Source organism: Bombina bombina, chromosome 2, assembly GCF_027579735.1.
Source record: "Bombina bombina isolate aBomBom1 chromosome 2, aBomBom1.pri, whole genome shotgun sequence".
NCBI classification, from domain to species: Eukaryota; Metazoa; Chordata; class Amphibia; order Anura; family Bombinatoridae; genus Bombina; species Bombina bombina.
Genome location: NC_069500.1, coordinates 1,024,524,873 through 1,024,548,368, shown reverse-complemented (window position 1 = coordinate 1,024,548,368; position 23,496 = coordinate 1,024,524,873). Strand labels below are relative to the sequence as shown.

General features: G+C 39.9%; 1 protein-coding gene across 8 annotated transcripts in view; it reads right to left on the bottom strand.

The window, feature by feature from the left end:
* Positions 1-23,496, bottom strand: part of BLTP1 (bridge-like lipid transfer protein family member 1) — a 1,044,923-nt gene that overhangs the window by 545,531 nt on the left and 475,896 nt on the right. The window lies entirely within an intron of this gene.

The window sequence follows — 23,496 nt, the reverse complement described above, 5'->3', positions numbered from 1 at the left end:
ATATCCCAGAAGTAATGATGACCCGTGGACTGATCACACATAACAGAAGAAAAAGGGATTATCTTTCTTTTTAAACAACAAAAATTCTGGTGTTGACTGTCCCTTTAAGTTATCAGGAGTTTTTGGTTTTGGTCTCAGAAGATCCTCCCTATTTTTAGTTAATGCTATATTATAGGCCCTTGCCAACATTTTACGTGATCATCCTCTTAAAAAAAGTCTATATCTGAGATATTTGGCAGCTAGTTTAAAAGATTCAACAGTTAGTAGACCAATTTCTGGTAGATGGATGGTGGTGACTTAATGGGACATTACAGCCAAAAATTAAATCCTCATGGATGCATTTCAGTTTTGAATACAAGCATTTTGTAATATACATGTATTAGCAAATAATGCTTCTAATAAAAGCTATAGGTGTTTCAAATGTATATTTAAAGGGCCACTAAAACCAAAATATTTCTTTCATGATTCAGATAGAGAATACAAATTTAAACAACATTACAATTTACTTCTATTATTTATTTTGCTTCATTTTTTAGATATCCTTAGTTGAAGAAAAAGCAATGCACATGGTGAGCCAATCACACGAGGCAAACCAATCAGCAGCTACTGAGTATATCTAGATATGCTTTTCAGCAAAGAATATCAAGAGAATAAAACAAATTATATAATAGAAGTCAATTAGAAAGATGTTTAAAATTGCATTCTCTTTCTAAATTATGAAAGAAAAAATGTGGGTTTTATGGCCCTTTAAGTATGCACTGTGCACCAGCATTTTTAACACAACACTTGCTCAGAGAGCCTAAGGTGCTTGTAACATCTGGTAATGACTCAATTTGTTAACTGCTCACATGATACAAGCCCCACTAGCAATCTGAGCAGCTGCAAAATTGAAAATGCTGGTGCACTGAGAATATCTAGCTATACTTCACATGCACAGGAAAATGTTAATACTAAAACAGTGATAACTTTTTCTAGAAGCATTTTTGCCAAAACATGTATATTGCAAATATGTTTCTATTTAAAGATGTGATTAATCTACGTGCATTTAAATTTTGACGGGAATGTCCCTTTAATACATGTAGGATATTAGTAGTATTATTGAGAAGGCCAATAAAGTTAGCCAATAGTTCTCCTGGACCTTGCCAGACAAAACAAAATCATTGATATACCTGGAATAATGTGAAATATAATGTGTATAATAACTCAGGGACTCATAAAAAACAACTGCCTCCTCCCACCAGCCCAAATAGATATTAGCGTAGTCACATGTAAAAACAATTGTCATCAAAGTAATTATGAGTTAGGACAAAGGTAAGTAATTCTAGGTTAAATTCTTTGGTGAGATCAGTCATATATTTGTTCCTATTTAAAAAAAACTATTTTCCGTCCCTACTCAAGTCTTATGCTGGTGTACAATGAGTCCACAACACGTGACTAATATACTTAGAAGTCAACTCAACAGATTTCATTTTATTAAGAATATCCATAGAGTCACTTGTATAAGATAGAAGGCAGGTAACAATGTATTTTAATCTGGAATCCAGATAGTTGTTCGCCTTTTCAGTGAGTGAGTTTATCCCGGAAATAACTGGTCTCCTGGGCTATTCTAGGATTAATGACCAGTAAAACCTTTTTCTCAAACGATTATCAAATTCTTCAAAAATCAATTTGTTATAATGTGAGTTTTAATAACTTGTAAAACAAAATTCAGTTGCAGGTCTTTTGGAAGTAGGTTTTTTATGCATATAAAAAATTACTTTAATGTCCCCTTTAAGTGAATCCCGATACAATGCTGTTAATCATTAATCTAAATAAATATATATATACAGGTATACCTCACTTTACAGCGCTTCACTTTACAGCGATTCGCTAATACAGCGCTTTGTGGAGCTGAAGTTCAACCTCCAAGGATTTTGAAACAGTGCTATAATCATAGTGATATTGCTAGAAAAGTGAATGGCACCATTTTGTTATGCTTAGTTCACTCTGTTTACAGAATTGCAGTGCAATCTGTGTCTCAGTGCTATAGTCTGGCAAATTTTACTACAGTAATTGTCACAATTTTACAGGTACAGTATTTACTGAATACTAATTGAATACTTGCTGTGCTAGTGTTAATCTAAACATAGCCCTATTGCACCCCTAATATATGTGAGTTCAAACATGTTTTCATGATTTTAAACACTGAAAAGAAAGCTAAAACTGTCTTGTTTCACTTTAAGGCGGTTTTCACTTTACATCGGGGCTCCGGACCCTAACCTGCTTTATGAGCGGGGTATACCTGTATATATATATATATATATATATATATATATATATATATATATATATATATATATATATATATATATATATATATATACTGTATATATATATACATACATATACACATACATACATACACACACACATATGCATACATACAGTATCTCACAAAAGTGAGTAGACCCCTCACATTTTTGTAAATATTTTATTATTTATTTTCATGTGAAAACACTGAAGAAATGACACTTTGCTACATTGTAAAGTAGTGAGTGTACAGCCTGTATAACAGTGTTAATTTGCTTTCCCCCCAGAATAACTCAACACACAGCCATTAATGTCTAAACTGTTGGCAACAAAAGTGAATACACCTTTAAGTGGGCATGGAATTCACCAGAGCTTCACAGGTTGCCACTGGAGTCCTCTTCCACTCCTCCATGACATCACAGAGCTGGTGGATGTTAGACCTTTGCACTCCCCCACCTTCTGTTTGAGGATGCCCCACAGATGCTCAACAGGGTTTAGGTCTGGAGACATGCTTGGCCAGTCCATCACCTTTACCCTCAACTTCTTTAGCAAGGCAGTGGTCGTCTTGGAGGTATGTTTGGGGTCGTTATCATGTTGAAATACTGCCCTGTGGCCCAGTCTCTGAAGGGAGGGGATCATGCTCTGCTTCAGTATGTCACAGTACATGTTGGCATTCATGGTTCCCTCAACGAACTGTAGCTCCCCAGTGCCAGCAGCACTCATGCAGGCCCAGACCATGACACTCCCACCACCATGCTTGACTGTAGGCAAGACACACTTGTCTTTGTACTCATCAGACCACAGGACATAGTTCCAGTAACCCATGTCCTTAGTGTGTTTGTCTTCAGCAAAACTGTTTGCAGGCTTTCTTGTGCATCATCTTTAGAAGAGGCTTCCTTCTGGGATGACAGCCATGCCGACCAATTTGATGTAGTGTATGGTCTGAGCACTGACAGGCTTACCCCCCACCCCTTCAACCTCTGTAGCAATGCTGGCAGCACTCATACGTTTATTTCTCAAAGACAACCTCTGGATATGACACTGAGCTGCAGCTCTGTTTCAGGGTCTTGGCAATCTTCTTATAGCCTAGGCCATCTTTATGTAGAGCAACAATTCTATTTTTCAGATCCTCAAGAGAGTTATTTGCCATGAGGGGCCATGTTGAACTTCCAGTGACCAGTATGATAGAGTGTGAGAGCGATAACACCAAATCTTACACATATGCTCCCCATTCACACCTGAGACCTTGTAACACTAACGAGTCACATGATACCTGGGAGGGAAAATGGCTAATTGGGCCCAATTTGGACATTTCCACTTAGGGGTGTACTCACTTTTGTTGCCAACCGTTTAAACATTAATGGCTGTGTGTTGAGTTATTTTGATGGGGACAGCAAATTTACACTGTTATACAGGCTGTACACTCACTACTTTACATTGTAGCAAAGTGTCATTGCTTCAGTGTTGTCAAAAGAAAATATATAATAAAATATTTACAAAAATGTGAGGGGTGTACTCACTTTTGTGAGATACTTTATGTATGTATGTATGTATGTATGTATGTATATATACACACACACACACTATCTATATACTGAGTCAAACAACCAGAAAATGTATGTATTTGTAAAGATTGCATGAAAAAGATTTAATTTTGTTATGGTTTAAAATAAAATATGAAAAAACAGAATTTATGTTTACCTGATAAATTACTTTCTCCAACGGTGTGTCCGGTCCACGGCGTCATCCTTACTTGTGGGATATTCTCTTCCCCAACAGGAAATGGCAAAGAGCCCAGCAAAGCTGGTCACATGATCCCTCCTAGGCTCAGCCTACCCCAGTCATTCGACCGACGTAAAGGAGGAATATTTGCATAGGAGAAACCATATGATACCGTGGTGACTGTAGTTAAAGAAAATAAATTATCAGACCTGATTAAAAACCAGGGCGGGCCGTGGACCGGACACACCGTTGGAGAAAGTAATTTATCAGGTAAACATAAATTCTGTTTTCTCCAACATAGGTGTGTCCGGTCCACGGCGTCATCCTTACTTGTGGGAACCAATACCAAAGCTTTAGGACACGGATGAAGGGAGGGAGCAAATCAGGTCACCTAAATGGAAGGCACCACGGCTTGCAAAACCTTTCTCCCAAAAATAGCCTCAGAAGAAGCAAAAGTATCAAACTTGTAAAATTTGGTAAAAGTGTGCAGTGAAGACCAAGTCGCTGCCCTACATATCTGATCAACAGAAGCCTCGTTCTTGAAGGCCCATGTGGAAGCCACAGCCCTAGTGGAATGAGCTGTGATTCTTTCAGGAGGCTACCGTCCGGCAGTCTCATAAGCCAATCTGATGATGCTTTTAATCCAAAAAGAGAGAGAGGTAGAAGTTGCTTTTTGACCTCTCCTTTTACCAGAATAAACAACAAACAAGGAAGATGTTTGTCTAAAATCCTTTGTAGCATCTAAATAGAATTTTAGAGCGCGAACAACATCCAAATTGTGCAACAAACGTTCCTTCTTTGAAACTGGATTCGGACACAAAGAAGGCACGACTATCTCCTGGTTAATGTTTTTGTTAGAAACAACTTTCGGAAGAAAACCAGGTTTAGTACGTAAAACCACCTTATCTGCATGGAACACCAGATAAGGAGGAGAACACTGCAGAGCAGATAATTCTGAAACTCTTCTAGCAGAAGAAATTGCAACCAAGAACAAAACTTTCCAAGATAATAACTTAATATCAACGGAATGTAAGGGTTCAAACGGAACCCCCTGAAGAACTGAAAGAACTAAGTTGAGACTCCAAGGAGGAGTCAAAGGTTTGTAAACAGGCTTGATTCTAACCAGAGCCTGAACAAAGGCTTGAACATCTGGCACAGCTGCCAGCTTTTTGTGAAGTAACACAGACAAGGCAGAAATCTGTCCCTTCAAGGAACTTGCAGATAATCCTTTCTCCAAGCCTTCTTGAAGAAAGGATAGAATCTTAGGAATTTTTACCTTGTCCCAAGGGAATCCTTTAGATTCACACCAACAGATATATTTTTTCCATATTTTGTGGTAAATTTTTCTAGTTACAGGCTTTCTGGCCTGAACAAGAGTATCAATAACAGAATCTGAGAACCCTCGTTTTGATAAGATCAAGCGTTCAATCTCCAAGCAGTCAGTTGGAGTGAGACCAGATTCGGATGTTCGAACGGACCTTGAACAAGAAGGTCTCGTCTCAAAGGTAGCTTCCATGGTGGAGCCGATGACATATTCACCAGATCTGCATACCAAGTCCTGCGTGGCCACGCAGGAGCTATCAAGATCACCGATGCCCTCTCCTGATTGATCCTGGCTACCAGCCTGGGGATGAGAGGAAACGGCGGGAATACATAAGCTAGTTTGAAGGTCCAAGGTGCTACTAGTGCATCTACTAGAGTCGCCTTGGGATCCCTGGATCTGGACCCGTAGCAAGGAACCTTGAAGTTCTGACGAGAGGCCATCAGATCCATGTCTGGAATGCCCCACAGTTGAGTAATTTGGGCAAAGATTTCCGGATGGAGTTCCCACTCCCCCGGATGTAAAGTCTGACGACTCAGAAAATCCGCTTCCCAATCTTCCACTCCTGGGATGTGGATTGCAGACAAGTGGCAGGAGTGAGTCTCCGCCCATTGAATGATTTTGGTCACTTCTTCCATCGCCAGGGAACTCCTTGTTCCCCCCTGATGGTTGATGTACGCAACAGTCGTCATGTTGTCTGATTGAAACCGTATGAACTTGGCCTTTGCTAGCTGAGGCCAAGCCTTGAGAGCATTGAGTATCGCTCTCAGTTCCAGAATATTTATCGGTAGAAGAGATTCTTCCCGAGACCAAAGACCCTGAGCTTTCAGGGGTCCCCAGACCGCGCCCCAGCCCATCAGACTGGCGTCGGTCGTGACAATGACCCACTCTGGTCTGCGGAAGTTCATCCCTTGTGACAGGTTGTCCAGGGACAGCCACCAACGGAGTGAATCTCTGGTCCTCTGATTTACTTGTATCGTCGGAGACAAGTCTGTATAGTCCCCATTCCACTGACTGAGCATGCACAGTTGTAATGGTCTTAGATGAATGCGCGCAAAAGGAACTATGTCCATTGCCGCTACCATCAAACCTATTACTTCCATGCACTGCGCTATGGAAGGAAGAGGAACGGAATGAAGTATTTGACAAGAGTTTAGAAGTTTTGTTTTTCTGGCCTCTGTCAGAAAAATCCTCATTTCTAAGGAGTCTATTATTGTTCCCAAGAAGGGAACCCTTGTTGACGGAGATAGAGAACTCTTTTCTACGTTCACTTTCCATCCGTGAGATCTGAGAAAGGCCAGGACTATGTCCGTGTGAGCCTTTGCTTGAGGAAGGGACGACGCTTGAATCAGAATGTCGTCCAAGTAAGGTACTACTGCAATGCCCCTTGGTCTTAGCACCGCTAGAAGGGACCCTAGTACCTTTGTGAAAATCCTTGGAGCAGTGGCTAATCCGAAAGGAAGTGCCACGAACTGGTAATGCTTGTCCAGGAATGCGAACCTTAGGAACCGATGATGTTCCTTGTGGATAGGAATATGTAGATACGCATCCCTTAAAATCCACCGTGGTCATGAATTGACCTTCCTGGATGGAAGGAAGAATTGTTCGAATGGTTTCCATTTTGAACGATGGAACCTTGAGAAACTTAGGATCTTGAGATCTAAGATTGGTCTGAACGTTCCCTCTTTTTTGGGAACTACGAACAGATTGGAGTAGAACCCCATCCCTTGTTCTCCTAATGGAACAGGATGAATCACTCCCATTTTTAACAGGTCTTCTACACAATGTAAGAATGCCTGTTTTTTTATGTGGTCTGAAGACAATTGAGACCTGTGGAACCTCCCCCTTGGGGGAAGCCCCTTGAATTCCAGAAGATAACCTTGGGAGACTATTTCTAGTGCCCAAGGATCCAGAACATCTCTTGCCCAAGCCTGAGTGAAGAGAGAGAGTCTGCCCCCCACCAGATCCGGTCCCGGATCGGGGGCTAACATTTCATGCTGTCTTGGTAGCAATGGCAGGTTTCTTGGCCTGCTTTCCCTTGTTCCAGCCTTGCATTGGTCTCCAGGCTGGCTTGGCTTGAGAAGTATTACCCTCTTGCTTAGAGGACGTAGCACTTGGGGCTGGTCCGTTTCTACGAAAGGGACGAAAATTAGGTTTATTTTTGGCCTTGAAAGACCTATCCTGAGGAAGGGCGTGGCCCTTACCCCCAGTGATATCAGAGATAATCTCTTTCAAGTCAGGGCCAAACAGCGTTTTCCCCTTGAAAGGAATGTTAAGCAATTTGTTCTTGGAAGACGCATCCGCTGACCAAGATTTCAACCAAAGCGCTCTGCGCGCCACAATAGCAAACCCAGAATTTTTCGCCGCTAACCTAGCCAATTGCAAAGTGGCGTCTAGGGTGAAAGAATTAGCCAATTTGAGAGCACGGATTCTGTCCATAATCTCCTCATAAGGAGGAGAATCACTAGTGATCGCCTTTTCTAGCTCATCGAACCAGAAACACGCGGCTGTAGTGACAGGGACAATGCATGAAATTGGTTGTAGAAGGTAACCTTGCTGAACAAACATCTTTTTAAGCAAACCTTCTAATTTTTTATCCATAGGATCTTTGAAAGCACAACTATCTTCTATGGGTATAGTGGTGCGTTTGTTTAAAGTAGAAACCGCCCCCTCGACCTTGGGGACTGTCTGCCATAAGTCCTTTCTGGGGTCGACCATAGGAAACAATTTTTTAAATATGGGGGGAGGGACGAAAGGTATACCGGGCCTTTCCCATTCTTTATTTACAATGTCCGCCACCCGCTTGGGTATAGGAAAAGCTTCTGGGGGCCCCGGGACCTCTAGGAACTTGTCCATTTTACATAGTTTCTCTGGGATGATCAAATTCTCACAATCATCCAGAGTGGATAACACCTCCTTAAGCAGAGCGCGGAGATGTTCCAACTTAAATTTAAATGTAATCACATCAGGTTCAGCTTGTTGAGAAATTTTCCCTGAATCTGAAATTTCTCCCTCAGACAAAACCTCCCTGGCCCCCTCAGACTGGTGTAGGGGCCCTTCAGAAACAATATCATCAGCGTCCTCATGCTCTTCAGTATTATCTAAAACAGAGCAGTCGCGCTTACGCTGATAAGTGGGCATTTTGGCTAAAATGTTTTTGATAGAATTATCCATTACAGCCGTTAATTGTTGCATAGTAAGGAGTATTGGCGCGCTAGATGTACTAGGGGCCTCCTGAGTGGGCAAGACTGGTGTAGACGAAGGAGGGGATGATGCAGTACCATGCTTACTCCCCTCACTTGAGGAATCATCTTGGGCATCATTTTCTCTAAATTTTGTGTCACATAAATCACATCTATTTAAATGAGAAGGAACCTTGGCTTCCCCACATTCAGAACATAGTCTATCTGGCAGTTCAGACATGTTAAACAGGCATAAACTTGATAACAAAGTACAAAAAACGTTTTAAAATAAAACCGTTACTGTCACTTTAAATTTTAAACTGAACACACTTTATTACTGCAATTGCGAAAAAGTATGAAGGAATTGTTCAAAATTCACCAAAATTTCACCACAGTGTCTTAAAGCCTTAAAAGTATTGCACACCAAATTTGGAAGCTTTAACCCTTAAAATAACGGAACCGGAGCCGTTTTTATCTTTAACCCCTTTACAGTCCCTGGTATCTGCTTTGCTGAGACCCAACCAAGCCCAAAGGGGAATACGATACCAAATGACGCCTTCAGAAAGTCTTTTCTATGTATCAGAGCTCCTCACACATGCGACTGCATGTCATGCTTCTCAAAAACAAGTGCGCAATACAGGCGCGAAAATGAGACTCTGCCTATGATTAGGGAAAGCCCCTAGAGAATAAGGTGTCCAAAAACAGTGCCTGCCGATATTATTTTACAAAATACCCAGATTAAAATGATTCCTCAAGGCTAAATCTGTTTATATATGAATCGATTTAGCCCAGAAAATGTCTACAGTCTTAAAAAGCCCTTGTGAAGCCCTTATTTACTGTCTGTAATAAAAATGGCTTACCGGATCCCATAGGGAAAATGACAGCTTCCAGCATTACATCGTCTTGTTAGAATGTGTCATACCTCAAGCAGCAAAATTCTGCTCACTGTTCCCCCAACTGAAGTTAATTCCTCTCAACAGTCCTGTGTGGAACAGCCATCGATTTTAGTAACGGTTGCTAAAATCATTTTCCTCTTACAAACAGAAATCTTCATCTCTTTTCTGTTTCAGAGTAAATAGTACATACCAGCACTATTTTAAAATAACAAACTCTTGATTGAATAATAAAAACTACAGTTAAACACTAAAAAACTCTAAGCCATCTCCGTGGAGATGTTGCCTGTACAACGGCAAAGAGAATGACTGGGGTAGGCGGAGCCTAGGAGGGATCATGTGACCAGCTTTGCTGGGCTCTTTGCCATTTCCTGTTGGGGAAGAGAATATCCCACAAGTAAGGATGACGCCGTGGACCGGACACACCTATGTTGGAGAAAATACTGTACAATAAGGTTTTTCACAATGGCTAAACATATGCAAGAAGAGTGGGGGGAGTGATTATGGCGTATGCAAGTGATGTGTGGTATCAGAAGTGAAGAGGGACATTGGATCCTCGTTATCCATTCACATCATGTCGCTTTATTATAATCCTTTCATATCCAAGAACAAGTCCTGACGTCCTGCATCAGTATGCAGAATAATAAGGGAAGGGCTCATGAACTCAATGATGAATAATTGATTTATGAGGTAAGTATACATTTTGTTTTCTTTCATAAAATGGTGAGGTGCAACTTGATACTCAAATATAGGATCCAATACACAAGCAGTGAAGTCCAAGATACCACAATAGGGCAGAACAAGAAAATATAAGAAGACATGTTACGGATTAAAGGGACATTAAATCCAAAAAAGTTTAATTCAGGATTCAGATAAAGAAGACCATTTTAAACCGCATTCCAATTCCAGAAGAGATAGCAATAAGAAAACAAATCCTTCCAAGATAACAACTTAATATCTATGGAATGCAATGGCTCAAACGGAGCCTGCTGCAAAACTTTAAAAACAAGGTTAAGACTCCAAGGAGGAGCAACAGATTTAAACACAGGCTTCATTCTGACCAGGGCCTGGCAAAAAGATTGAAAATCTGGCACATCCGTCAGACGCTTATGTAATAAAAAAGATAATGCAGAAATCTGACCCTTCAGAGAACTGACTGACAATCCTTTCTCCAGACCTTCATGGAGAAAGGACAAAATCCTAAGAATCCTGACCCTACTCCAAGAGTAGCCCTTGGATTTACACCAATAAAAGGTATTTACGCCATACCTTATGGAAATTTTTTCAAGAAACAGGCTTACGAGCCTGGATCATGGTCTCAATGACCAACTCAGAAAAACCACGCTTAGACAGAACTAAGCGTACAATCTCTAAGCAGTCAGCTTCAGAGAAACGAGATTTGGATGAAGGAATGGACCCTGAGTTAGAAGGTCCTTCCTCAGAGGTAACCTTCAAGGTGGAAGAGAAGACATCTTCACTAGGTCTGAATACCAGATCCTGTGAGGCCCTGCAGGAGCTATTAGAATTACCGATGCTCTCTCTTGTTTGATACGAGCAATAACTTGTGGAAGGAGAGCAAAAGGAGGAAACAGGAATGTTAGACTGAAATTCTAAGGAACCGCCAGAGCATCTATCAGGGTGGCCTGCGGATCTCTTGACCTAGAACCGTACCTTGGAAGCTTGGCGTTCTGCAGAGACACCATCAGATCCAACTCCAGCACCCCTCATTTAAAGGTTAACCTGGGGAACACCTCCGGATGGAGTGCCCATCCGGAGGTGAAATGTCTGTCTGCTCAGGAAATCCGCTTCCCAGTTGACCACTCCTGGATTGTGGATGGCAGATAGACAACAATTGTGAGCTTCTGCCCACTAAACAATCCGAGCCACCTCTTTCATGGCTAAGGAACTCCAAGTTCCTCCCAGGTATGCGGTGATGTTGTCCGACTGGAACCTGAAAAACCGGGCTAAGGACAACTGAGGCCAAGCCATCAGCACTTTGTAAATCGCTCTCAACTCTGACATGTTTATGAGGAGAGCAGACTCCTCCCAAGTCCATAATCCCTGCGCCTCTAATGAGTCCCAGACTGCTCCCCAACCATCAGGCTGGCGTCCGTGGTCACAATCACCCAGAAAGGTCTTCGGAAACCTGTGCCCTGAGACAGATGTCCTGAGAAAGCCACCACGGGAGAGAGTCTCTTGTCGACTGATCTAGATCTATCCTCTGAGACAGATCCGAATGGTCTCCGTTCCACTGTCTGAGCATGCATAACTGCAGAGCTTTCAAATGGATCGAACAAAGGGAATGATGTCCATGGAAGCGACCATCAGACCAATTACCTCCATACATTAAGCCACTGATGGCCGAACAGTAGACTGCAGAGACAGGTAAGAGGAAAAAAATTTGGATTTTCTGACCTCTCTCAGAAATATCTTCATAGATAGGGAATCTATTATGGTCCCTAAGAAAATTACCCTTGTAGCTGAAACAAGGGAACTATTCTCCAGATTCACTTTCCATCCATGGGAACGTAGACAAGACAACAAGATCTCCGTATGAGAGTCTGCTTGTTGAAAAGATGGTGCCTGAACCAATATTTCAAGAATGCCTCTCTCCGCGCCGGATGGATGAAGATAGAAGATGCCGTCTGAATGAAGACTTCTGCCCGCTTGGATGAAGACTTCTGCCGCCTGGATGAGGATGGATGTCCGGTCTTCAAAAACTAAGTGGATTGTCGGGGGTTAGTGTTAGGTTTTTTAAGGGTTTATTGGGTGGGTTTTATTTTTAGCTTAGGGTTTTGGGCAATGTAAAAGAGCTAAATGCCCTTTTAAGGGCAATGCCCATCCAAATGCCCTTTTCAGGGCAATGGGGAGCTTAGGTTTATTTAGATAGGGTTTTATTTGGGGGGTTTGGTTTTGTGGGTGGTGGGTTTTACTGTTTGGGGGGGGTTGTATTTTTTTACAGGTAAAAGAGCTGATTTCTTTGGGGCAATGGCCAGCAAAAGGCCCTTTTAAGGGCCATTGGCAGTTTAGTGTAGGCTAGGGTTTTTTTTTATTTTGGGGGGCTTTTTTATTTTGATAGGGCTATTAGATTAGGAGTAATTCGTTTTTATTTTTTGATAATTTCTTTTTATATTTTGTGTAATTTAGTGTTTATTTTTTTGTAATTTAGAGAAATGTATTTTGTTAATTTAATTTATTTAATTTTATTGTAATGTTAGGTGTTTTTTTTAAGTAGTTAATAACTATTTACTAACTAGTCTACCTAGTTAAAATAAATACAAACTTACCTGTGAAATAAAAATAAAACCTAAGCTAGCTAGCTTTTTTTATTTTAATAGGGCTATTAGATTAGGTGTAATTAGTTTAAATTTCTGTAATTTGTTTATTAATTTTCTGTAATTTAGTGGGGTGTTTTTTTTGTACTTTAGCTAATTTAATTTATTTAATTGGATTTAATTTAGTTAATTTATTTAATTGTAGTGTAGTGTTAGTGTAACTTAGGTTAGGTTTTATTTTACAGGTACTTTTTTATTTATTTTAGCTATGTAGTTATTAAATAGTTAATAACTATTTAATAACTATTCTACCTAGTTAAAATAAATACAAACTTGCCTGTAAAATAAAAATAAACCCTAAGCTAGCTACAATGTAACTATTAGTTATATTGTAGCTAGCTTAGGGTTTATTTTACAGGTAACTATTTAGTTTTAAATAGGAATTATTTAGTTATTAATAGTAAGTTTTATTTAGAATTATTTTAATTTTCTTAAAGTTAGGGGGTGTTAGGGTTACGTTAGGGGTTAATATATTTATTTAGTGTTAGTGATGTGGGAGGCCAGAGGTTTAGTGGTTAATAACTTTAGTATAGTGGCGGTGACATTGGGGGCGGCAGATTAGGGGTTAATAAGTGTAGGTAGGTGGCGGCGACATTGGGGCAGCAGATTAGGGTTTAATAAATGTAATGTAGGTGGCGGTGATGTCGGGGGCGGCAGATTAGGGGTGTTAAGATTTGGGGTTTATGTTAGGGTGTTAGGTTTAAACATACATTTTTTTCCCCATAGACATCAATGGGGCTGCGTTAAGGAGCTTTACGCTCCGCGATTGCAGACGTAAGGCTTTTTTTTAGCCGGCTCTCCCCATTGATGTCTATGGGGAAATCGTGCACGAGCACGTCAAAACACTGCTTGTATTTGGGTGAGGTATGGAGCTCAACGCAACCATATCGCCTGCACAAGCCGTTTTCTTGCAAACCTGTAATAGCAGCGATATGAAAGGTGAGTGGTGAAAATAACTTGCAAGTTATTAACGAGCCAGCCATAACGCAAAACTCGTAATCTGGCTGAAAGTAATTGTAATAGAGTATACAATTGTATATAGTTTGCTCTGATCTGTGTGTCAATTTAAGGCTCTTCCCAAAAAGTCAAAGCAAACAATTATAAATATAATTCATTCATACTATAGCCTTTATCGAAAAATATAACGAAAAAAGAAAAAAATTCCACACATACAATAGCTTAAAGGGACAGTAAAGTCAAAACTAAACTTTCATGATTCAGATAGGGCATGCAATTTTAAACAACTTTCCTATTTACTTTTATCATCAAATTTGCTTTGTTCCCTTGGTGGTATTTTTGAAAATCTAAACCTAGAAAGGCTCAAACTGATTTCTAAACAGTTGAAAACCGCCTCCTAGCTCAGAGCATTTTGAAAGTTTTTCACAGTTAGACTGTGCTAGTTCACATGTGTCATATAGATAACATTGTGCTCACTCCCGTGAAGTTATTTAGGAGTCTTCACTGATTGACTACACTGCATGTCTGTCAAAGGCACTCAGATAAGGAGGCTGTCTGCAAAGGCTTAGATACAAGGTAATCACAGAGGTAAAAAGTATATTAATATAACTGTGTTGGTTATGCAAAAACAGGGAATGGGTAATAAAGGGATTATCTATCTTTTTAAATAAAACATTTTTTGGTGTAGACCGTCCCTTTAAGCCAACATTAAAAACACTAAACCCAGTTGTGTCATCAACTTCCCATATAGGTTTGTTAGAATCAATAAATGGATTCAAAATATTGAAGCCAGCAGTCAAGAGTCAATGTCAACAAAGCCCTTTCAATCCGAGGGCTATTATTAAATTATCCTTACTATTTTAAATCTACTGCTTGGCTTATTATTCTAGAGAGTAACTTTAACAAATAATTTTAACAAATAATTATTATTACAACATGGGTTAGCAAGTTAAAAATGGAGACAGATCTTCTCCAAGAGGACCCCTGACGCGTGTTTTACAAAAAACGCTTCCTCAGAGGGGGTCAAATAGTAAGGATAATTTAAAAATAGCCCTCGGATTGAAAGGGCTTTAGTACTAGTACTGCTGGCTTCGATATTTTGAATCCATCTATTATGATTCTAACAAACCTATATGGGAAGTTGATGACACAACTGGGTTTAGTGTTTTTAACGTTAGCTTAAACTATTATATCTGTTGAATTTTTTTCTTTATATTTTTCAAAAAAGGTTATAGTATGAATGAATTATATTTATAATTTAATTGTTTGCTTTGACTTTTTGGGCAGAGCCTTAAATTGACACACCGATCAGAGCAAACTATATACAATTGTATACTCTATTACAATTACTTTAGTTGTGTCCGTTTTCCTGCTCTGTATTCTGTGGCAGGCAATCCAAACCCTGATATATTAAGATTTATCTTACCTTATTTGTGACAATATATTGGTTTCCTGTTGACATATACTCTGCCTTCCCCCATCCCCAACTGTACTCTCCTTATAAGGAAGAGCCAGAAGCTTGCACTTAGAGGGATCAGCTGATCAAGATTTCAGCCACAACGCCCTGCAGGCTAGGACAGTGAAGCCAGATATCTTGGTTCCCAGTCTAATAACTTGCATGGAAGCATCAGAAATAATGGGATTGGCTAATTTGAGAGGATTAATCCTCATCTGGATCTCCTCCAAAGGAGTCTCTACCAAAATAGATTCAGACAAGGCGTTGCACCAATAAGATGCTACACTTGACACAGTGGTAATACAAACTGCAGGTTGCCATTGAAAACCTTGATGAACATAATTGACAAATAAGCCTCCAGCTTCTTGTCCATGGGATCCTTAAAGGAGCAGCTATCCTCTATATAGGGATCGTAGTTCTCTTAGCCAGAATAGAAATGGCCCCTTCTACTTAAGGCACCGTGCACCATAATCTTTAATGGAGACAGCGACAGAAAACATCTTTTTATGGATGGGAGACGGGAGAAAGGTATCCCTGGCTTCTCCTATTCCTGTGAATAAATCTCTGTTGCACGGTCTAGAAACACTTCAATGGAGGAAGGAACATCACAGTATTTATAAAGTTTGCTACACTTCCTAGGGTTGCCAATGACAGGAGTATCGGAGTCGTCCAAAGTAGCCAAAACCTCCTAAACAATACACAAAGGTGTTCAAGCTTAAATCTGGATACTTCTTCAGCATCAGATGAAGGAATTATACTGCCCGAATCTGAGATTTCACCCTCAGAGGCTACCGGCATATCCTCCTCATCAGACTTATGAGTAAAGGCAACCTGTGAAGCAGCAGGTGGAACATAAACCTTACTATCTGAATCTCTAATTTTCCTCTTGCATTTTCCCAACAAAGGAGAAAAAACCATAGAAGATACCTGTGCAGCAATTTCTGCAGGCAAATTATTATTATCGGTTATTTGTAGAGCGCCAACAGATTCTGCAGCGCTATAAACAAATGCGGAGTACAACAAAACAATTATAGGGATCAAATGGGTAGAGGGCCCTACCAAGAGTTGCACTGTTGTAGTAAGCTCTTAAGAAGGTGATCTACAAACAGCTGGACTCATATACTTACATGCTGAGGGGGTTCAGGGGATAGCAATGGAGGAGAGGAACTGGTATAAAGAAAGGTTAGTGTAGGTTGTATGCATCCCCGAACAGTAGTCTCTTTAGGGAGCGCTTGAAGCTTTCAAAACTAGGGGAGAGTCTTGTGGAGCGAGGCAGAGAGTTCCACAAGATGGGAGCCACAAGATGGGAGCTAAGGGGACGGTAGGGAGAGTATCTGGAGACAAGGTCTGAGATATAGGGGGGAGCAGTCTCCACTTGGAGTCTGAGAGGAACTGCAGGGCACTGCCTGTGACGCCAATGAGGCTTGGGACATTTAAGGAGAAAACTGTGGCATAGCCTGAACAGCATCATCCTGAGGAGACAGGCTCAGAAATAAAAAGTGTAATCTTTACATTTTAAAGACTTATTTAGACATAAAGTACAAAATAGCATAGTGTACAATTAGGTTCTCTAGGCACAGCAAACATTTGATCATAGGAGACTCCTGCTCCATGGCAAAATGAAGATAAAATAAAAATAAAATGTATTTATAATTGTTACTGGCCCTTTAAATTTCTCACTTCAATTTAGACTGAGAAATAAATACTATTCAGAGTGATATAGCCAATCCACTCCTACTAAAGACCTCTGCACCTCAGCATTAGACTGAGGTGCCTACCTGCTCCTCCGGTAAAAATCTGGCAGCTAATCCGGATTTATGTATCTTTTAATGCAATGCAATTGGAGAGAAAGCATGCTAACCGGCCACTTTCTGCTATTTACAGAAAACTGCTGTTACATTGAAATTTGTTCAGTTAAATTAAAACATAGACCAGCAGCAACATTCCGCTATAATCAGCAAGCTACTTGCTGCACTATTAGCACAGAATCCTCTCACGGATGCAGCCGACACCGCTCCAAAGTAGAAGAGGGAGGTCACATGACCGGGTTAAAAGAAGATGTGCCATTAAGCACACGCTTCCAATCCAGATCAAAATAAAACTAAACACTCTTAGTAGAATATGAGCCGTTTAACTGAGATCGAAGCTACAAAAATTAACAACAGTGACAAAAAACTCTGAGACAGAATCCCATGCTCCACAGAGTTAAATAATTCAAAGACAACCAATAAAATAATAATACTAATAAATAAAAAAACATAATTTATGTAAGAACTTACCTGATAAATTAATTTCTTTCATATTGGCAAGAGTCCATGAACTAGTGACGTATGGTATATACATTCCTACCAGGAGGGGCAAAGTTTCCTAAACCTCAAAATGACTATAAATACACCCCCCACCACACCCACAATTCAGTTTAACAAATAGCCAAGAAGTGGGGTGATAAGAAAGGAGCGAAAGCATCAACAAGGAATTGGAATAATTGTGCTTTATACAAAAAAATCATAACCACCACAAAAAAGGGTGGGCCTCATGAACTCTTGCCAATATGAAAGAAATGAATTTATCAGGTAAGTTCTTACATAAATTATGTTTTCTTTCATGTAATTAGCAAGAGTCCATGAGCTAGTGACGTATGGGATAGCAAATACCCAAGATGTGGAACTTCCACGCAAGAGTCACTAGAGAGGGAGGGATAAAATAAAGACAGCCAATTCCGCTGAAAAATCAAATCACAACCCAAATCAAAAGTTTTAATCTTTATAATGAAAAAAAATGAAAATATAAGCAGAAGAATCAAACTGAAACAGCTGCCTGAAGAACTTTTCTACCAAAAACTGCTTCTGAAGAAGAGAAAACATCAAAATGGTAGAACTTAGTAAAAGTATGCAAAGAAGACCAAGTTGCTGCTTTGCAAATCTGATCAACAGAAGCTTCATTCTTAAAAGCCCAGGAAGTAGAAACTGACCTAGTAGAATGAGCCGTAATCCTCTGAGGAGGGGATTTACCCGACTCCAAATAAGCATGATGAATCAAAAGCTTTAACCAAGACAGAAAAGAAATGGCAGAAGCCTTCTGACCTTTCCTAGAACCAGAAAAGATAACAAATAGACTAGAAGTCTTTCTGAAATCTTTAGTAGCTTCAACATAATATTTCAAAGCTCTTAACACGTCCAAAGAATGTAAAGATCTTTCCAAAGAATTCTTAGGATTAGGACACAACGAAGGGACAACAATTTCTCTACTAATGTTGTTAGAATTCACAACTTTAGGTAAAAATTTAAATGAAGTCTGCAAAACCGTCTTATCTTGATGAAAAATCAGAAAAGGAGACTCACAAGAAAGAGCAGTTAATTCAGAAACTCTTCTAGCAGAAGAGATGGCCAAAAGAAACGATACTTTCCAAGAAAGTAATTTAATGTCCAGAGAATGCATAGGCTCAAATGGAGGAGCCCGTAAAGCCCTCAAAACCAAATTAAGACAAGGATGAGAAATTGGCTTAATGACAGGTTTGATACGAACCAAAGCCTGTACAAAACAATGAATGTCAGGAAGATAAGCAATTTTTCTGTGAAACAGAACAGAAAGAGCAGAGATTTGTCCTTTCAAATAACTTGCAGACAAACCCTTATCGAAACCATCCTGAAGAAACTGTAAAATTCTAGGAATTCTAAAAGAATGCCAAGAGAATTTATGAGAAGAACACCATGAAATGTAAGTCTTCGAAAATCAGTAATAAATCTTTCTAGACACAGATTTGCGAGCCTGCAACATAGTATTAATCACCGAGTCAGAGAAACCTCTATGACTAAGCACTAAGCGTTCAATCTCCATACCTTCAAATTTAATGATTTGAGATCCTGATGGAAAAATGGACCTTGAGATAGAAGGTCTGGCCTTAACGGAAGTGGCCAAGATTGTCAACTGGACATCCGAACAAGATCCGCATACCAAAACCTGTGTGGCCATGCTGGAGCCACCAGCAGTACAAATGAACGCTCCATTATGATTTTGGAAATCACTCTTGGAAGAAGAACTAGAGGCAGAAAGATATAAGCAGGTTGAAAATTCCAAGGAAGTGACAACGCATCAACTGCTTCTGCCTGAGGATCCCTGGACCTGGACAGATACCTGGGAAGTTTCCTGTTTAGATGAGAAGCCATCAGATCTATTTCTGGAAGCCCCCACATCTGAACAATCTGAAGAAACATCTGGGTGAAGAGACCTTTCTCCCAGATGTAAAGACTGGCGACTGAGATAATCCGCTTCCCAATTGTCTATACCTGGGATGTGAACCGCAGAGATTAGACAGGAGCTGGATTCCGCCCATACAAGTATCCAAAATACTTCTTTCATAGCCTGAGGACTGTGAGTCCCACCTTGATGATTGACATACGCCACGGTTGTGACATTGTCTGTCTGAAAACAAATAAACGGTTCTCTCTTCAGAAGAGGCCAAAACTAAAGAGCTCTGAAAATCGCACGGAGTTCTAAAATATTGATTGGTAATCTCGCCTCTTGAGATTTCCAAACCCCTGCACTATTAGAGATCCCCAGACAGCTCCCCAACCTGAAAGACTTACATCTGTTGTTATAGCAGTCCAGGTTGGACGAACAAAAGAGGCCCCTTGAACTAAACGATGGTGATCTAACCACCAAGTCAGAGATAGTCGAATATTGGGATTTAAGGATATTAATTGTGATATCTTTGTATAATCCCTGCACCAATGGCTCAGCATACAAAGCTGAACAGGTCTCATGTGAAAACGAGCAAAGGGGATCACTTCCGATGCTGCATTCATGAGACCTAAAACCTCCATGCACATAGCTACTGAAGGGAATGACTGAGACTGAAGGTTCCGACAAGCTGAAACCAATTTCAGACGTCTTTTGTCTGTTAGAGACAAAGTCATGTATACTGAATCTATTTGGAATCCTAAACAGTTTACCCTTGTCTGAGGAATCAAGGAACTTTTTGGTAAATTGATCCTCCAACCATGTCTTTGAAGAAACAACACTAGTTGATTTGTGTGAGATTCTGCAGAATGTAAAGACTGAGCAAGTACCAAGATATCGTCCAAATAAGGAAACACTGCAATACCCCGCTCTCTGATTACAGAGAGAAGGGCACCGAGAACCTTTGAAAAGATCCTTGGAGCTGTTGCTAGGCCAAAAGGAAGAGCAACAAATTGGTAATGCTTGTCTAGAAAAGAGAATCTCAGGAACTGATAGTTATCTGGATGAATCGGAATATGAAGATAAGCATCCTGTAAGTCTATTGTGGACATATAATGCCCTTGCTGAACAAAAGGCAGAATAGTCCTTATAGTCACCATTTTGAATGTTGGTATTCTTACATAGCGATTCAAAATTTTTAGATCCAGAACTGGTCTGAAAGAATTCTCTTTCTTTGGAACAATGAACAGATTTGAATAAAACCCCAGACCCCGTTCCAGATATGGAACTGGCACAATTACCCCTGATAACTCCAGGTCTGAAATACACTTCAGGAAAGCCTGAGCCTTTACTGGGTTTACTGGAATGCGTGAGAGAAAGAAACTTCTCACAGGCGGTCTTATCTTGAAACCTATTCTGTACCCTTGAGAAACAATGTTCTGAATCCAATGATTTTGGATTGAATTGATCCAAACATCTTTGAAAAATCGTAGTCTGCCCCCTACCAGCTGCGCTGGAACGAGGGCCGCACCTTCATGCGGACTTGGGGTTGATTTTGGTTTTCTAAAAGGCTTGGACTTATTCCAGACTGGAGAAGGCTTCCAATTGGAAACCGTTCCTTTAGGGGAAGGGTCAGGTTTCTGTTCCTTATTCTGACGAAAGGAACGAAAACGGTTAGCAGCCCTAAATTTACCCTTAGATTTTTTTATCCCGAGGCAAAAAAACTCCAATCTATCAGTCAGCAAAGGGTACAGCTTCTTAAATCTTGGAGAAGGAGTAAATGAAGTACCCAGACTATTCCATTCCCTAGAAATTACATCTGAAATAGCATCAGGAACTGGAAAAACCTCTGGAATAACTACATGAGGTTTAAAAACCGAATTTAAACGTTTACTGGTTTTAATATCAAGAGGACTAGTCTCCTCCATATCTAATGCAATCAACACCTCTTTTAATAAAGAACGAATATACTCCATTTTAAATAAATATGAAGTTTTGTCAGTGTCAATATCTGAGGCAGAATCTTCTGAACCAGATAGATCCTCATCAGAGATAGATAAATCAGAATGCTGTCGGTCATTTAAAAATTCTTCGAAAAAAACAACATATAAAGCAAAATGATCAATTTCCTTATATGACAGATTCAGGAATGGGAAAAAATGCAAACAGAATAAGCCTCTGGAAACCAGAATCAAAAAGAAATAATGACTTAAATAATGTCAAAATATCTGGCGGCAAGTATGACGCCCACAATTGACAAAATATTTTTTGGCGCCAAAAACGTCTGCAACAAACACGAGAGTCATAGATGACGCAACTATGTGAAAACTCTCGGTGCCAACTAAGACGCCGGAAATGACGTCATAACGCCAACAAACTTAATTCTCGCGCCAAAAATGACACAAATTATAGCATTTTGCGCTCCCGCGAGCCTAACAGCCCGCAATTTAGAAAGAAAGACAATTTGAAAAAAGTTTCAGGTAAGAAAAATATGTATTCATATGCATTTCCCAAAAATGAAACTGACAGTCTGTAAAAAGGAAATATACTGATTAACCTGAATCATGGCAAATATAAGTATAAAAACATATATTTAGAACTTTACATATAAAGTGCCAAACCATAGCTGAGAGTGTCTTAAATAAAAGAAAACATACTTACCAAAAGACACTCATCTACATATAGCAGATAGCCAAACCAGTACTGAAACGAGAATCAGTAGAGGTAATGGTATATAAGAGTATATCGTCAATCTGAAAAGGGAGGTAGGAGAAGAATCTCTACGACCGATAACAGAGAACCTATGAAATAGATCCCCGTTAGGATGACCATTGCATTCAATAGGTAATACTCCCTTCACATCCCTCTGTCATTCACTGCACTCAGAGGAAACCGGGCTTCAGCATGCTGAGAAGCGCATATCAACGTAGAAATCTAGGACATACTTACTTCACCATCTCCATAGGAGGCAAAGTTTGTAAAACTGAATTGTGGGTGTGGTGGGGGTGTATTTATAGGCATTTTGAAGTTTGGGAAACTTTGCCCCTCCTGGTAGGAATGTATAGCCCATACGTTACTAGCTCATAGACTCTTGCCAATTACATGGAAGAAATAATAATAATAATAAAATGCAAATATTTATTTAAAAACTCTGAAGTGCAAGTCTCCTCACCTAGAAGACAACAGCACTTACCTGCAATCTAGCTGTCCGGCAGGTAGACAAGCTAACAAGGTGTGAAAGGACACATACTCCTTACAGAGACCTGTAGAAAAAGAAAGAACAGAGTAAAACCTACTCTGGCTTTCTATACCATGGGCAGCAAATATGTTAGAAAACCAAGCAAGGACTACCTCACAACTTTCTAACTGCTTTAAAGCCACCATTACTCTACTGCAGAGATTGACATGGACTGCAGCTATACCCAAAAATCTTGCTTGTAGCGAAAAGGAAATCACATTTTCTTCAGACACCAAACTTCACCTTCTCCATTGACAAAGGCAAAGACAATGACTGGGGATTCTGGGTAGGGGAGTGATACTTAACAGCTTTGCTGAGGTGCTCTTTGCCTCCTCCTGCTGGCAGGAGTGATACTCCCACTAGTAATTGTTAATGTTGTGGACTCTACATATCTTAGGAAAGAAATCTCTTTTAAGACGATGGGAATAGTCGGGGCCATTCTCCTCTAAGAGAAAATTATCTCCATCCTTGCTCATCTTCTTTTTAGATAAAAATCTTGCAAAAACAGGGGAATTATTTTTTTTATAAATAACGAAAAAAAAAATATATATATATATAATTATTGGGCAAACATGCCCACTATACCCATCATGCCTATATACAAATGATATTCAGATTGTTTAACTCTTCTCAAGATTGATTCGGAATGCAAAAATTTAAACCAGAAAATTGTGTTTACCTTAGACACTTGTACAAAGGGACTTGGTTTCGGTATACACACTATTTTGCCTTCTCTTTGTGCCCTAATGACTCCTTTTGTGAACCGTAAGTTTTGGTCAATGTTCAACAGGGGGTAGAATGATACTTTGTACAGCGTTAATGCGGTGCAAACTGTAATCCACATATGAGCAGTTTTCACGTTTATACAAGCCACTTTCACTAATCACAGATAAAGCTTTTGGAAACCTTAATCAGCCTCACTCG